Here is a 15,212-nt window from a genome sequence, read left to right on the forward strand (position 1 = left end):
ACTGCACACAGTTGGAAATTGTAGTGCCATTGGTTTTATATGGCAAGCAATGATCACCAAGCTGAACACCAATAAGATAAGCAACAGCAAGCTGGAGACATGTTCAGCAAAGTCTGGATAATTAGTAGGTTAGCACATGTTTGTGCTGTATTATGATTAATTTCCTGTATCAGGAAAAATAAGGAGTATATTAAGGGTTAAATATAAAATGCGATAGCAAGTTTTGAAGACAAGAAAAAGATAAAAAAAAATTGGATGGGGTAGTGGTTCTTCAGTATTCTTAAGAAAATATAAGACATATGCCAGTGCTGTGAAACAGAGGGATAAAAGCTTAACTATGACCCAAGTGACCTGGGCTTGATTGGCAGCTCAAGTGTCTGAGTTAATGGCAGGGGACAATGGGCATGGCCATCATTCTGGGAAGGTGTGGTCCAAAGATGGGATTAGTCCTCAGACGTGACAGGCAAATGAAGGAGAGTGGGGAGCTAAGAGTAGATCATAAATAAAAAAAAACAAATCCCCGGTGGAAGCAATCAATAACATGATTCTCCCATGATGCTCTGTGGTTCCAAGCTACTGCTAACCCTAGAACACAGATAGTTCTTGGACTGTAGAAGATGCTTGTAGACCTGGCAATGGAGAGTGCACTGGGATAAGCAGGAAAGGATGAAATAAAAGGGAACCAAAAAAAAAAAAAAGAAAATATAAGACATAGAATCTGTCTTTTTTCCATCTCAAAGGATACACATGTATATTAGAGTTACAGATAAGCTTTATCTAAAATGAGAACAAGAACTGTTAAATGGACATAAGTGTAAACTGTGCTTTATAGGCAGAGAAGATGAAGAAATAAAAGGAGTGAATTTCTTGTGGCAATAAGGCCACAAGAAATTTCAAGTAAATGATAAGATGAAATCTACATGGGTAACTGAAAGTGCTGTTGTGTGGAAGGATGTTCCCCATGGTGTAGCATTTTTATTTGTATAAAATTCTGAAAAGTATTTGGCAGATGGTGGAAGAAAAGAAGTAAAATACTTTTGTTCGAGGACATCACAGATGGCATCTTTGTGTCAGTACAGTGCATTCACTTTATGCTTCTTTAGGAATTTAAGCTACACTGTGCATTATAGTATATCTGTTTGCTGACAGACATCATTATACATCAAATACCAGTTGCCATAAAAAATTTAAATTAAGCAAAAAGACAACCTTCACATTGTAGGTAGATCATCTTACTAGTCAGCATTCAATAGGCTTTCTGAATTTCTAGTTGCTTGGGTGCGGAATTTCACTGATAAAGCATGTCTAAAGGAGAGGAAATAAAATAATACACCTATTGCAGCTACACTGCTTCGTTACAAAGTTTGTTCTTAGGTAGTTACTAGACGTGCAGTCCTAGGGATCCTTGAAGAGCTTTGCCCATATTCCTAGGTGCCCCTAAGGACTGTCTGGTTAAGTGACTTGCAAAAGGTCACCCCTTTGGCAAGTGACAACTGAGAGATCAAACCTTGCACCACAGGAACTATAATTCACAGCCCTAATCCTTTGCACCAACTGCCAGAGTAAGAAAAGATAAGGTAAGAAAAAATATCTTCCCTTTTTGACTTGTGATCCCTGGAAACTGACACTTCCACCTGATACCTGACCACTCCAAGTCTTCCTTTTGATGCCATGTGTTCCCTTGTCTATTCTAGATATGCAGCACTTTTAGAATGTATTACCTTTCAGACATGCAACTCAGAGTGGATATTAACTCATATATATATATATATATATATATATATATATATATACATATATATATATAATATATTGATCAAGATACCAAAAGACACACAGAAAGAGAGACAAAGAAAAAGACAAAGAGAATTTCCAAAAAGACTAGAGATTGTAGATTGTTGGCAGAGAAAAATTAATGATCAAGTTAAAAAAAATGCATGCAGTAAACAGAATGTAAGGCACAGACCATCTCACTCTAGTTTAAAATACTCTGAAAAGTCTGATTAACTCTTTTGGAGAGACAATTGAGGAAGATGAGTAAGAATAATGTGGAATTGTTCAGAAAAGCAGGTAAAGTAGAATAATTGCTCAAAGTTACAAATCAAAATGAAAGAATAGACTAAGCTGAAACTAATTTAATTTGTTAGCAATTTTGTTCACTTCACATATAATAAAATTCCTCAAACAAATTATAAAACCATATACATCCATTTAAATATTCCCCGCCAAAAAAAAGATAATGCTGACATCACCCAATTACCTATTTAAAGGCACATACAAAGTCCTAAACAATAAGGATAAATATTTACTACATAGCTTAGTAAACTACAATATAATATTAAATATAAAATGTATCATATTATATCTAAATTCTTAAAAATTATGTCTAAACTAGAACTTTACAAAATCTTTAAATATTCTATCTAGCCAAAGACTTTAATTTTAAATTACAGCCTAAAGAATAATTTTCGTTAAGACCTGGGAAGGTATAGGCATTCAATTTTTGCTGCCAAAGTAGTTCTCTTTCCTCTAATTGTAATGCCCATGGTCCACCCCTAATATTTTTATTTACTTGTTCAGTTATTAAATACCAAAAAAATGGTTTTGGTTACTAAGAATATGCTTAGTCAAAGCATTATTCAAATTACCTTTCCCAATATTGTACTGGTGTTCATTCACGCATTGCCTAAAACATCCTTCAGTTTTGCCTATATAGAATACAGGACATAATTGGCACCTTGCTAAATATATGACACCTTTGGTGTTGCAACAAAATTTCCCTTTTAATTTGTAGACTCTATCATGAACAACGAAGGTATTGCAAGTATCCATGAATTTACACTGTGGACACCTACCACAGTTAGTCATTTCATAATTATAGGGTCTTTTTTCCACAACTCTCTAAAATTATTTTAATATTTAGTCCCCTTCTAAATATTATTCTAGGTGCATTACTAATCTTAGCCATAAGTGATACATCTTCACGTAGGAGAACCCAATTTTTAGTGAGAATATTTCTCAAACCTCTTATTATTATTCAACATCTTGCTCAGTTTCAAACACTCCTTTATTCAATATGGGTATAAAGTGGCCACTTACCCTCTTATTGGATACTACTAGAAAACATGTTCTTCAAGGTAACAATTAATGAGGTCCAAAGGAGGGAGCCAGCAAAATGTAGACATGTATTTGAATACGTTGGTTTCCCATATATCTTCCCCAGGACCCTGGAATTAACCCTATCTTTAATCAATTGTACATCCCAAAATGGTATTGATTCAATATCAAATTGGAGGGTAAACTCAAGGAAGGGGGTTAAGTTATTAATTTTTTCTACAAATGCTATAACTGTTTCAACATTACCCTTTCAAATTATAAAAATATCATCCAGATATCTAGTATACCAAAAATTGAATCCATGATAGCTCCATCCTTAAACAAATATTCCCTTTCCCAATAGGCCATCAAAGTATTCACAAAACTGGCACCACATGGAGATCCCATTGCCACCCCACTTTTCTGCAAAAAATATTCCTTATTAAACAAAATTAAATTATTACTAAGGACAATGTCCAAAAGTCTTTCAATAAGGTTGATTTCTGTTGGATCCACTTCTTTCATTAGTAGAACGTCAACCACCCAGTTAATACCTATATCCTATGGAATAACAGTATATAAATCTCTTATGTCGACTGTCAGGAAATTATCTTCCAGTTTATATTCTAAATTATTAATTCCTTCAAAAAAACTCCATGAGTCCTTACAAATTTATGACTCAGTACTTAAATATTTTTTACGTTTACTGTCTATGACTTTCGCACAGGCATAGGTTATCGAATTATGGCCATCCACAATTGGCCTCATGGGTGGGTTCTCTAGGTTTTTGTGGATTTTTGGTGCTCCAAATATAACAGGAGTAAGAGGTGAAGCTATATTTAAATAATTATATAAGTCGATATCTATGCTTGCTTCTATAAACAAATAATTTATAAACTACTTAACTTGCTGATAAGCACCATTTACTTCATTGTATGTGTTTGCACAGTGCATCGTGTATGATTCGGCAGTCATGCATCTATTTTCCAATTACATGGGTGCTGCAAAGTTAGCCACCTCTGTTTTTAGAAGCCCAAAGTCAGCTTTGGAGAAGTTTTTCATGGTGGTTACCTTTGTGGGGTGTGTGGGTGAGATGTGGATTTCCATGGTGATTAGTTTGTGGTCAGATCTAACCAGGGAGGAATTGACTATTGGTGTAGAGGAACGGTTGCCCATGTTAGTAATAACTAGGTCAAGGATGTTGCTTCCTCTAGTGAGGGTAAGAATGAGCTGGTCCAGTGCATTGGAAGTGATGAATTCCAGGAAGCGTTGGGCCAGTGTATTAGTGCAAGAGTAGTTTTCCCAGTTGATGGAGTCGTAGTTGAAGTCACCTATTATGAGAGTGTTGGGTTGGACCCTAATAGTTTCCAGGGTGCTTAGGAATGTGGAGTGAGAGACTTGGGACATGGTTGGGGACCAATAGCAGTCTACAACCTGAATCGCCATCTTACCCAATGTTAGTTGTACCTGAAGTATCTCAGATGCCTTATGCTGGGCTACTAGTCTGGAGGTATGCATATCCTTTATGAATATAGAGACACCACCGCCTTTGGAGCTTTGGTCCATGTTCTAGGGCCAAAAGGTGTGGAATGAGTTATAGCCTGGTAGAGCAGGGGTGCTTTCTGCTGCTTTAAACCAGGTCTCTGTTACAGCAAAAATGTTGATGTTGTCCATTTTGAGGAGTGCTTTAAACAAGTGCATCTTGAGATTTAGACTTCTAGCACTCAGCAGCATGACCCTCAGACTGCATTTATTTATAGCTGTTACGGTGGTAGTTTAGTCTTTGGAACATCACTTAAAAAAGGCACTATAGGGGTGGCAAGAGCCTTAGCCAGTATCTAGAAACCCAGGGGTGACAGATTCAGGCCATCTCTGGCAAAGCATCAAGGTCTGTCAATCATGTCATCCAAAACAGACAGATACTGGATCCCCTTAGAATGACACCCCTAGAATTTCTTAAATACAGCATGTGGCAGGTCTATATTAGAAGCACAAAACTGCTTTTGAGTGAGCACATAAAGAGCAACACATAGTCATCGAACCGCATTTAAGCAATTCGATGAATATGTCATAGGGCAAGAAGGTAGTTGGCCAACTACATAGAGTTGCCCTTTTCTTCGCTATAGTCCAATCTCAGAGTTGGTATATTTAGTTAGGGTGTGTGTGGGGGCACAACCCTCCATATTGGGGGTGTGGGGGGTGAAGACCCCCACCTGATAATAGTTTTTAATTTTTATTTTTTCTGAACGGCCATGTGAATTTTTTCACTAGGAAAAAATTTGATAATGTGGCCATTCGCTATTTACAGGTTTCACGTATTATGTGTCAACTTTTATGTAGTCACACATATGCACTTTCATGATTCTGATATAGACCCCATGTTGCTGTTACAGGTCCAAAGGGCATCTGGCTGGGAGGGGCTCTTACCATCCTTATATCTGTTTGGGTATTTTTTACTTATGGCCTACTCATGTTGCTTTCCCTCATGTTGTGTTATCCATAGTTGCATCTGAGGTTTGACTAGGGATGCATGATGATATGTCTGCCTCCACAGAAGCTCATTTGGGTCCATCATCCTTCCCTTCTTTGGGTGACACCTCTTCAAAGCATACTATCCTATGTCTCCACCAAGAATCATTGCAAAGGACAGCCATATAACCATCCTCACAGACAGTATATATATATATATATATATATATATATATATATATAGGTCCCATTTAGATGATCAAAGATTCAAAACTTCGGAATTTTATATGGCCGGGACCATATGATCGAAGTTTCAAAACTTCGAACATCTAAAAAAAACAAAAGCAAAACAAAAAAAATATTCTCAAATGTTTATGCAGGGCAACCCCCATGTTTTAAATATACCAACTCCGGGATCACACTACAGCGAGGAAAAGGGAAATTTCCCTTTCTGCACTGTATGGAGATCTCCATTTAGAACGTTTTGTAGTTTTGAAACTTTGATCATATGGTCCTGGTCATATGAAAGTCAAAGTTCTGAAACTTCGATCATGTAAATGGGACCCATATATATATATATATATATATATATATATATATATATATATATATATATATATATAAAAGTGTGTGTGTGTGTGTGTATGTTTATCTATATATAAATATATATGTATATATATATATGTGTGTGTGTGTGTGTGTGTGTGTGTGTGTGTGTGTGTGTGTGTGTGTGTGGGAAGGTGGTCTACCTGAAAATATCAAAAGCCCACATCATTGCGACAAAATCAATGAGAATTCACTTCAGCTTCAGCAAAAGGCCGGATCGGCGAATCTATTCCAGGCTCAGTTCAGGAGCAGATTCACGAGGAGACAACGGAACCAGTGGCAGCGACTAAAGTTGGCCATTGGATTTTCTATTTGAATAGTCCCTGAACTTTGGAATACAGTGACTTCTGCCCTTTTTTGGTTAGTTTTTTCGCAGTGGAATTTTTACAGCTTGGGTTGATGACGGTATTGTCTTATGGTGACTGAGTGGAGACTTCCAATTGTGTTCCTTCGGATTATTTATAGGTACATTCAGACGCTAATAGTTTTTGGTTTCTTCGTCAATCAAACTTTTCTATGTCTTACTATCGGCTGGTATGTTTTAGTACAACCAGTAAATTGAAGCTAAAACAGTCAGAAATCAGCACTGGACATTTATTGTGTTGTTTTGGATTATTAACAGGTATTGTAGGACTCTGTATCATTTTGTGTTTCTCATATTTAGAATTTATCTATGCCCTATTATTGGCTGATTTTTATTAGTGTAATCAGCAATTTCACCATGATAGTTATTAACCAGCATTGGGCATTTTAGGTTGATTGTGTTTGCCTTTATTTGGTTATATCTTGTTAATATTTCATTGAGGCCTAGCGGTCTGGGTTTCATCTTAATTTCCAGGAGATTCATTGGACACTTTTCACACCACAAGGATTTTTCCCATTATTGTTATAATATGGTCATGGCATCATTCTTTTTGGGACATGATTTATAACTTTATATTGTTCACCTACTAATACTATTTCTGGTTGCCTTTCATGAGACATGTACATACAGCTATTATGGTTTACAATCAAGGCATTTGCATTTTTTGAATGCTTTGCTACTAGGGAAAATTATTTTGCCTTATACAGCATTAGAATTGCCATGTGTTCTTATGAAGCTGGAAAGTTGCTACAGTAAAAGGTTTTGTGTTGCCATGAGTTTTCTGGAGGATATGAAGTCTGAAACTCAAATGTCTTGCCATTCAGTTGACAAATACCTTGTTTAATTACTACTGCTCTTTACTGCTTGATGTTTTGTGTAAAGCATACCTTTGTTACCACAGCTAAACTCTCCTTTATAATGTAACATATTTTTGTATATTGTAATGCCAAGACTTAATATTGTTCTTTTTATTGTACTGTTTATGACTTATGTCTGCATATATTTGTAACTAAGATATGAACTTTATTTAGGCCAAGACTTAAACTCTGATGGAACTGTTGTATGCTGTAATTGTCTTTGTATTTGCCATCATTGCTTCTAACTACACTCCTTCTCTCATAATGTTACACTATTCTCTAATACCCATACCACTGGCTACTTATGTAATTACCTTGTATGAAAACCAGATGCTTATTGATTATCAGTACCCAAATGGCCATACTATCACACCAGATGTAAAACAGTCCACCTTTAGCCATACTAATCAATATGATAAAGCAAAACGAGTGACACCACCACAGAAGTAAAGCTGGAGATAAAATCCTTTATTGAGTAAAATCCAAAGAGACCCAAAAAATAAAACTGAAACGTATTAAAAGCTCCCTTTAATGTTCAACGATAAGTGCTTTTGGAATAATCCTTCTTCAGATTGTAATCCTGAAAATGGGGAACTTTGTTTAAAAGGGAAAATAGCCAATCAAAATTGAAATACTAAATGACGTATCCTTTCTATGGCCAATGGTCAAATATTAAATCAAAGTAAACAGGAAAAAATGTATCTCCTAATTAAACCAATCAAGAAACGTCTGATTTACATACAGACTAATTGCGGGGGATGCTCATAGACCAATCAGTAATTTTTTTCACATGAAGCAACCCAATGGTTATGGAACGGGCCGTATGTGGTAGTTACCAATAGCAGGAAACATTTCCTTGCAAAGGCCAATCAGTATGGCTTATCGCATCAAATGACTAGTAATTGTGAGGTACTACCGTGCCTGATGTAAACAAATAGTAGATAAAGCATTTCCCATTATAACCAATCATAAAATGTCTGATATGCATACAAACCAATGACAGGGGACTCTCATAAACCAATCCATATACTTTTTCACATAGAGCAGTCCAATAGTTGTAGAATCATGTCGTGTGTAGTAGTGACCAGTAACAGAAGGCATTTCCTTGCAAAAGCCAATCAGTGTGACTTATCGCATCAAATGACCAAACATTGTAAGGCATTGCCGTGTATGGTATGGAAACACATCAACAAATAATATAAAAATGATTGTCTTGTGTACACGTCTCCAACATTCCAACTTTATTAGCAATTCGAAGTCAAAGAGCAAAAACCATATATGGTGGTTACCAATAGCAGGAAATATTTCCTTGCAAGGGCCAATTATTTGTTTACCAGGCATGGCAGTACCTTACAATTACTAGTCATTTGATGTGATAAGCCATACTGATTGGCCCTTGCAAGGAAATGTAAATCAGACGTTTCTTGATTGGTTTAATTAGGAGATACATTTTTTCCTATTTACTTTGATTTAATATTTGACCATTGGCCATAGAAAGGATACGTCATTTAGTATTTCAATTTTGATTGGCTATTTTCCCATTTTAAACAAAGTTCCCCATTTTCAAGATTACGATCTGAAGAAAGATTATTCCGAAAGCACTTATCATTGAACATTAAAGGAAGCTTTTAATACGTTTCAGTTTTATTTTTGGATCTCTTTGGATTTTACTCATAAAGGATTTTATCTCCAGCTTTACTTCTGTGGTGGTGGTGTCATTCGTTTTGCTATCTTTTTTTCGTATATCAGTATTACACCTTCAGCAGTTACAGGTACTTTTCTTCCTTTGTATACTAATCAATATGGGTCCAACTCTAAGCCTTGCTCACTCTTTCAGCATGCAAACCCCAGGCACACAAGCTCTAGAGCCAAACAATATTACAAACTTTTAAACAAACTCCTGAAACTTATCACTAAGTATAGCCCTAGTCTTATACTTGGTGGTGACATTCATTCCACCCCTGGCCCATCCACCTCTGATATATATACTCCCTCTATCTGCCACCTAAGCCACAAAACTGCAATTAGTAGACTTACCAACTCTCTCCTGGCCTGTCATCTCAATATTAGAAGCATCACTAACAAGACACATGAACTGCACGCACTCCTGGCTGTCCACTCCCCTGAGATTCTCTGTCTATCTGGGACCTAGTTAAAACCTACCACAACTGATAATGAAGTGTTACCACCTGGGTGTAACATTCAAAGGCTAGACCGTGCTTCCAGGAAGGGGGGTGAGGTAGCTATACTCTATAAATCTGCATTGAATGTGACCATAGATGTTAATCAACCACCTCAAATTAATAACTCAGAAATCCTAGCCACTAAATTGCAAATTAACAAAAGTAAATGCATCAACATTATCTGTATGTATATTCCCCCGGGTAATAATATAGCCACACTCAAAGATACCCTACATTGGATTTCATGTCATTGCCCTCAAGAAACCCTATTACTTGGTGACTTTAACATAGACTGGGCCACCTGTTCTTCAGAATCCCCTACCATCCACATCAACCTGCATGCATTTACTCAAATCATAACCACCCCAACCAGGCTAGGTAATCCCAAACATAAAGAAAGCATACTAGACTGGGTACTTGTAAATAGTAACCCCCCAACTGTACACTGCTGGTACCCTCCCCGATGATCTGAGTGATCACCTTCTTACTTATATAGTTAACAAAAAGTCATTATTCCTCATCAATCCTTACTTAGGAAAGTCAGAAACAAAGTAAACTTTGACCCTGTCAAATTCAAACAGGAACTTAACTTCTGTAACTGGTTTATGTTAAAACACCCCCCTTAGAAGAGGCAATTGCATATTTTAACAATAGATTTTTTGATATTCTTGACTTGCATGCACCTGCCTGTTCTAAGCGAACAAAGGTAAAAACTGCTCCATGGCTGTCTACAAAAATTTCCAGCAGAAACAAAATCTGGGCTCTATGGCGCTCCACTAAAGACCCCTACAATCATGTTAAATACAGGCAAGCTAGGAATGAGACTAAAAATCCATTCTACAAGACAAAAGCAATACTACTGTAATTTACAGACAGCAAACCAGAACAATCCTCAGAAGCTCTGGGCAGGTCTGAATAATCTACTCCATCCTGGAAAAATGTCTTCCCCTATTCCCATCGCTACCATTGATAAATCTCCTATGGATGTCTCAGACAGTTTTAACCATTTTTTTACAGAGACAATTCAAGCCTTAGCTAACCAACTACCTCCCAGCTCCCCTGGCCCTGATAGTACCACCCCTATAAACCTACTCTCTTTCAGCTTCCAACCAGTGTCCACATCACTTATCCGTACCTTGCTTGAAAATTAAAACCCACCACACTCTTAGCTGATCAACTCCCTGCTGAGTACCTTAAAAAATCAGCTGATACCATAGCCTATCCAGTATCTATACTAATTAACTGCACCATAGCAGAGGCAAAAATTCCCATCATTTGGAAAACATCTTATGTAATCCCACTACATAAAGGGGGTTCCTCCACTGAATTCTCCAATTACAGACCGATAGCTATACTTTCTCCACTAGCTGAGATTATGTAAAAATGTATACACAAACAACTCATGCACCACTTAATTCAGAATCACCTTATGGCCGATACCCAACATGGCTTCTGTCCACACCACAGCACAACCACAGCCCTACTAGCATTCACCAATACCATTAATAATAATCATAACAATAATCAAATATCCTCATCCCTCTTCTTGGATCTTTCAAAGGCATTTGACATGGTGGATCACCAACTTTTGATTCACACCCTGCAATCTTTCTGTTTAAATACCAGTGCCATTCAATGGTGTAAATCTTACCTCAGTGGGAGGCAGCAGGCTGTCCTCTGGCAGAACAAGCTCTCCACCTATTACCTAACACCCTTGGAGTGCTGAAAGGCTCCATATTAGGACCCTTACTGTTTTCCATCTTTATAAACAACCTATAAACAGTCATCCCGAATGTCAGCTGTATCCAATACGCTGATGACTCCACCCTGATTTGCTCAGCCACATCTCCCTCAGAATTAAGGTCTGTTACCCAATCCACCTTTAATACTATAGAAATCTGGCTCTCTGAATGTCGATTGTTGCTAAATCCCCCCAAAAATAAAATGCTGTTATTCACTTCAACACAAAGGTCCACACCATTTACCTTCACCATAAATGCAAAAGATGGCACAATAATCACCCCGACTCCTCTACAAAACTGTTAGAAGTAATAATTGATAATAACCTAAAATTTGACCTTCATGTAAACCAAACAATCAAAACCATCAATAAAAAACTAGGGTCACTGTATAGAATAAAAACCTTTCTAACCCTTAAGGCTATGGGTGCCATAGCTCACTCCCACCTGCTTTCAACACTTTTATATGCATCCCCCCTTCTCTCTAATCTAAATAAAACTATACTTAATAGACTCTCAATCTGTTACAACCACATTGACAGGTTTGCCACTGGCCTACCTTTTAGAACACACCATTGCATCAACCTTAAACAGCTTGGGTGGCTAGAACTTCCCAGACTAATCCAATATAATCTTTTGATTATGGCTAATAAAATCCTTTATTATCCAGATAACACACCAGCTCTTAAAAATGTGATCATCCCCCACAACAATCCAAGACTGCTCCGATCCTCAAACAGACTACAAATTAAGACAATTAAAATTAGCAATGTACCCGGTGACTCCCTCTTTGCAAACTGTGCAGGCAAAGCATGGAACCTCCTTTCAGATAACATTACTTTGCTCTCCTCCCTATCCCAATTCAAAGCTAAACTTAAACAACATCTGGCACTAAATTGGCTTTGCCACTCTAACAAGCTTGGATAACTCTCACCATGAATGTAAATAATCTATTAATCAATTTACTGTTATTTTTCCCCTGACTGTTACCGGGGGTAACTCAAACTTCTGATATTGTCTATTTCATGTCTGCTTATGTCATTTGTAAATATCTCATCTGTAATATGTCTTCTTTGTTATTACTAATCTATTTACCTAAGAGCTTTTCTCCCCGTGCCTCCACTGAAAATGGACATTAATCCATTTAGACTATCCCGGTCAATAAATGTAAAATAAATAAATAAATAAAATAATAAATAAATAGGATGATCTTAGGGTTGGTATATTTAATGTGCAGGGGGTGTGGGGGTGGAGGATGTAGGGGGGGCATAGCCCCCCCTGCAAAATAGTAGCATTAACGTACCATTGACTGTGAAGTGTAATGATATGTTAATGTGCATAGAATGGGTGACTGATGTCACCTCCTGCTATCTCAAGTACATCGAACCATGGTTTTCAGTGTATTCATTTTTACCTTTGTTTGCAATGTGTATGTATATATATATATATATATATATATATCTACTTTGGAAGCTCAGACTTTCAAAACTTTGAACTTCATATGGTCGAGACCATAATAACAAGTTTTGAAAGTTTGAAACTTCAATAAATAAAAAATAAAAACAACATTTTTTGTTTAAGTTTATGCAGGGGGAAAGCTTCCCTGCACCCCCTACACCTCCTACTAATTCAATATATCAACCCCAAGATCACAATACGGTGAAGAGGATGGTAAATTTTCTGTTCTGCACTGTACAGAGATCTCCATTTAAACAGCTGAAAGTTTCAAAACTTTGATCTTATGGTCTTGACCATATGAAGTTCGAAGTTTTGAAACTTCAAGCTTCCAAAGTAGGTCCATATATATGTATATATATATATATATATATATATATATATATATATATATATATATATTTATATATGTATAAATATATATAACTATACAAAATAATGGTTTATGTGTCTAAAAGCTGCATAATATGAATTTATTATTTGCAGGCAGAATAAACATCTGGAAATTAAAGATGTATTCTTTATGGTCCTTTTATATAAAATGTACTTACTTCCTCAGATTTTTAGTACAATAAATTTAAGAGGGTATAGAAGAAATTTTGGAGAGGAGGGATATAATATAAATGATCTAATGACATCTATGCTGGCATGTTTTTTGATTAATATTTATTCATGGCAGATTATTCAAGATATAAAATTTAATAGACTATTTTATGAAATTTGACAGATACACCCTTCAAACATTTTGAATGGCCTGGAGACCCAGTTATCAAATTGGGCATCACAGTGATGCAGTGGGTAGCACTGTCAGCTCATATCAAGAGGTTTTCCAGTTTGATTCTCAGCTGGAGCATTTTCTATGTGGAGCTTGCATACCCCCCCCCCCGCCCCATTTACATAGGTTTTCTCTGGGCACTCTGTTTTTTCCTACATTCCAAAGACATGCAGTAGGTAAACTGGACACTTTAAATTTTCCTTAGGTTTGAGTGCATTTGTATGTGTGTGTGTGTGTGTGTGTGTGTGTGTGTGTGTGTGTGTGTGTGTGTGTGTGTGTGTGCGTGAGTGCCCTACGGAATAACAATGACAGCAGAGTTACCAGTCTGGCAGTATAAACATTAGCCCTAGATGATGGTTATTGTCAATATGACATGTTGATACCAAGTGCAAAATGTAATAATCAGTTCACTTTTTGTCATTAATTTCTTTTCCATAGTCATAACGACCTTTAGAAGTTTGGATACCATTTGCTATTACTTCTTCTTCCTTTGGCAAGACAGCTGATAATGTACAGGATTATGACTGGATCCCCAATCACACCAAGCATATTATGTGTTCAAGACCTGGATGCCTATAGATTCGTCTCGAGAATGAAGCTTGAGAGATGACTCTTGGCATCCATTTTGAGAGCACATCATTTTTCTTTAAGATCAGAGATCTGATCGTAATTCTTTGAAGTGCATGGAGATTTATCTTCTCCATGACCTACTAGTTAGTGAAATGTTAGATTAAAAAAATGTGATGTGTTGTAACAGATTTTGAAATCAGGTTCAGAAGTGGGGAAGTGGTTGATGTCTTATGTGTTCCTTATGTAAGGGTAGCAGTTGTAACCAAAGTACAATCACTAAGTTGAAATTAACTTCATATTTCCAATAAATAGATTATAGTCTAATTATACCCGACATTTGTCATTAGAGGGAACTGATTATGCCATTAGAATAAATTGATTATTGATATCTACTAGAATTTTTTCTCTCTCCCAGGAGATGCAAGGGGGTCGAGAGGATAGATATGGTTTCAGAAACTAACTTGGAAGAAATCAAGCTAAAATTGGTGGACTAAAAATTCTTATTCTGTATTATTCCTTATCACTTTCATTATAAAAATATATTGCAACAGAGAAAACTTAATAAAATTTGCAGAAAGTTATACCTATAATCTGCATGTTTTCTGTCTCTACCCAGTCTTATATACCTTATTTATTTCGGATACTTTTGGCTTTAGCATTGACATATGCAACTCTGAGATCAAAGAGGTCAATTCTGCAAAGGCATATAAACATGAAATAACACAGTGTTTAGTGGAAGACAAGCAGAGGGAGTAGTTATAAAAATTGTGTGGTTGTTAGGTGCTGATGGAAGAAATGCAGGGTAATTTATAGAGAATGTTAAAGTAACTAGTATTTCAGTGTAACAAATACAGTTAATATGAAATGTATATGCATGCATTGAAACTAGTTGGAGACGCAGTGAAAGGACATTGGTATTATGTTAGATTTTTAGGGTGAGATGCTATTCTTATATGGAAGAAAAGGTAATGAGGCTCTTCCTCTGAAGATTGATTTTTTAGGACTACTGAAACTAAATTTTTTCATCCTAATTGGTATTTAGTTACTAAAGATGTTGTTGATCTTTTCTGTTGTATTCCACGTGACACTGGCTTGAAC

The sequence above is a fragment of the Protopterus annectens genome, chromosome 4.part1 (assembly GCF_019279795.1).
Source record: "Protopterus annectens isolate FY-2018-M chromosome 4.part1, PAN1.0, whole genome shotgun sequence".
In the NCBI taxonomy this organism is placed as follows: domain Eukaryota; kingdom Metazoa; phylum Chordata; order Ceratodontiformes; family Protopteridae; genus Protopterus; species Protopterus annectens.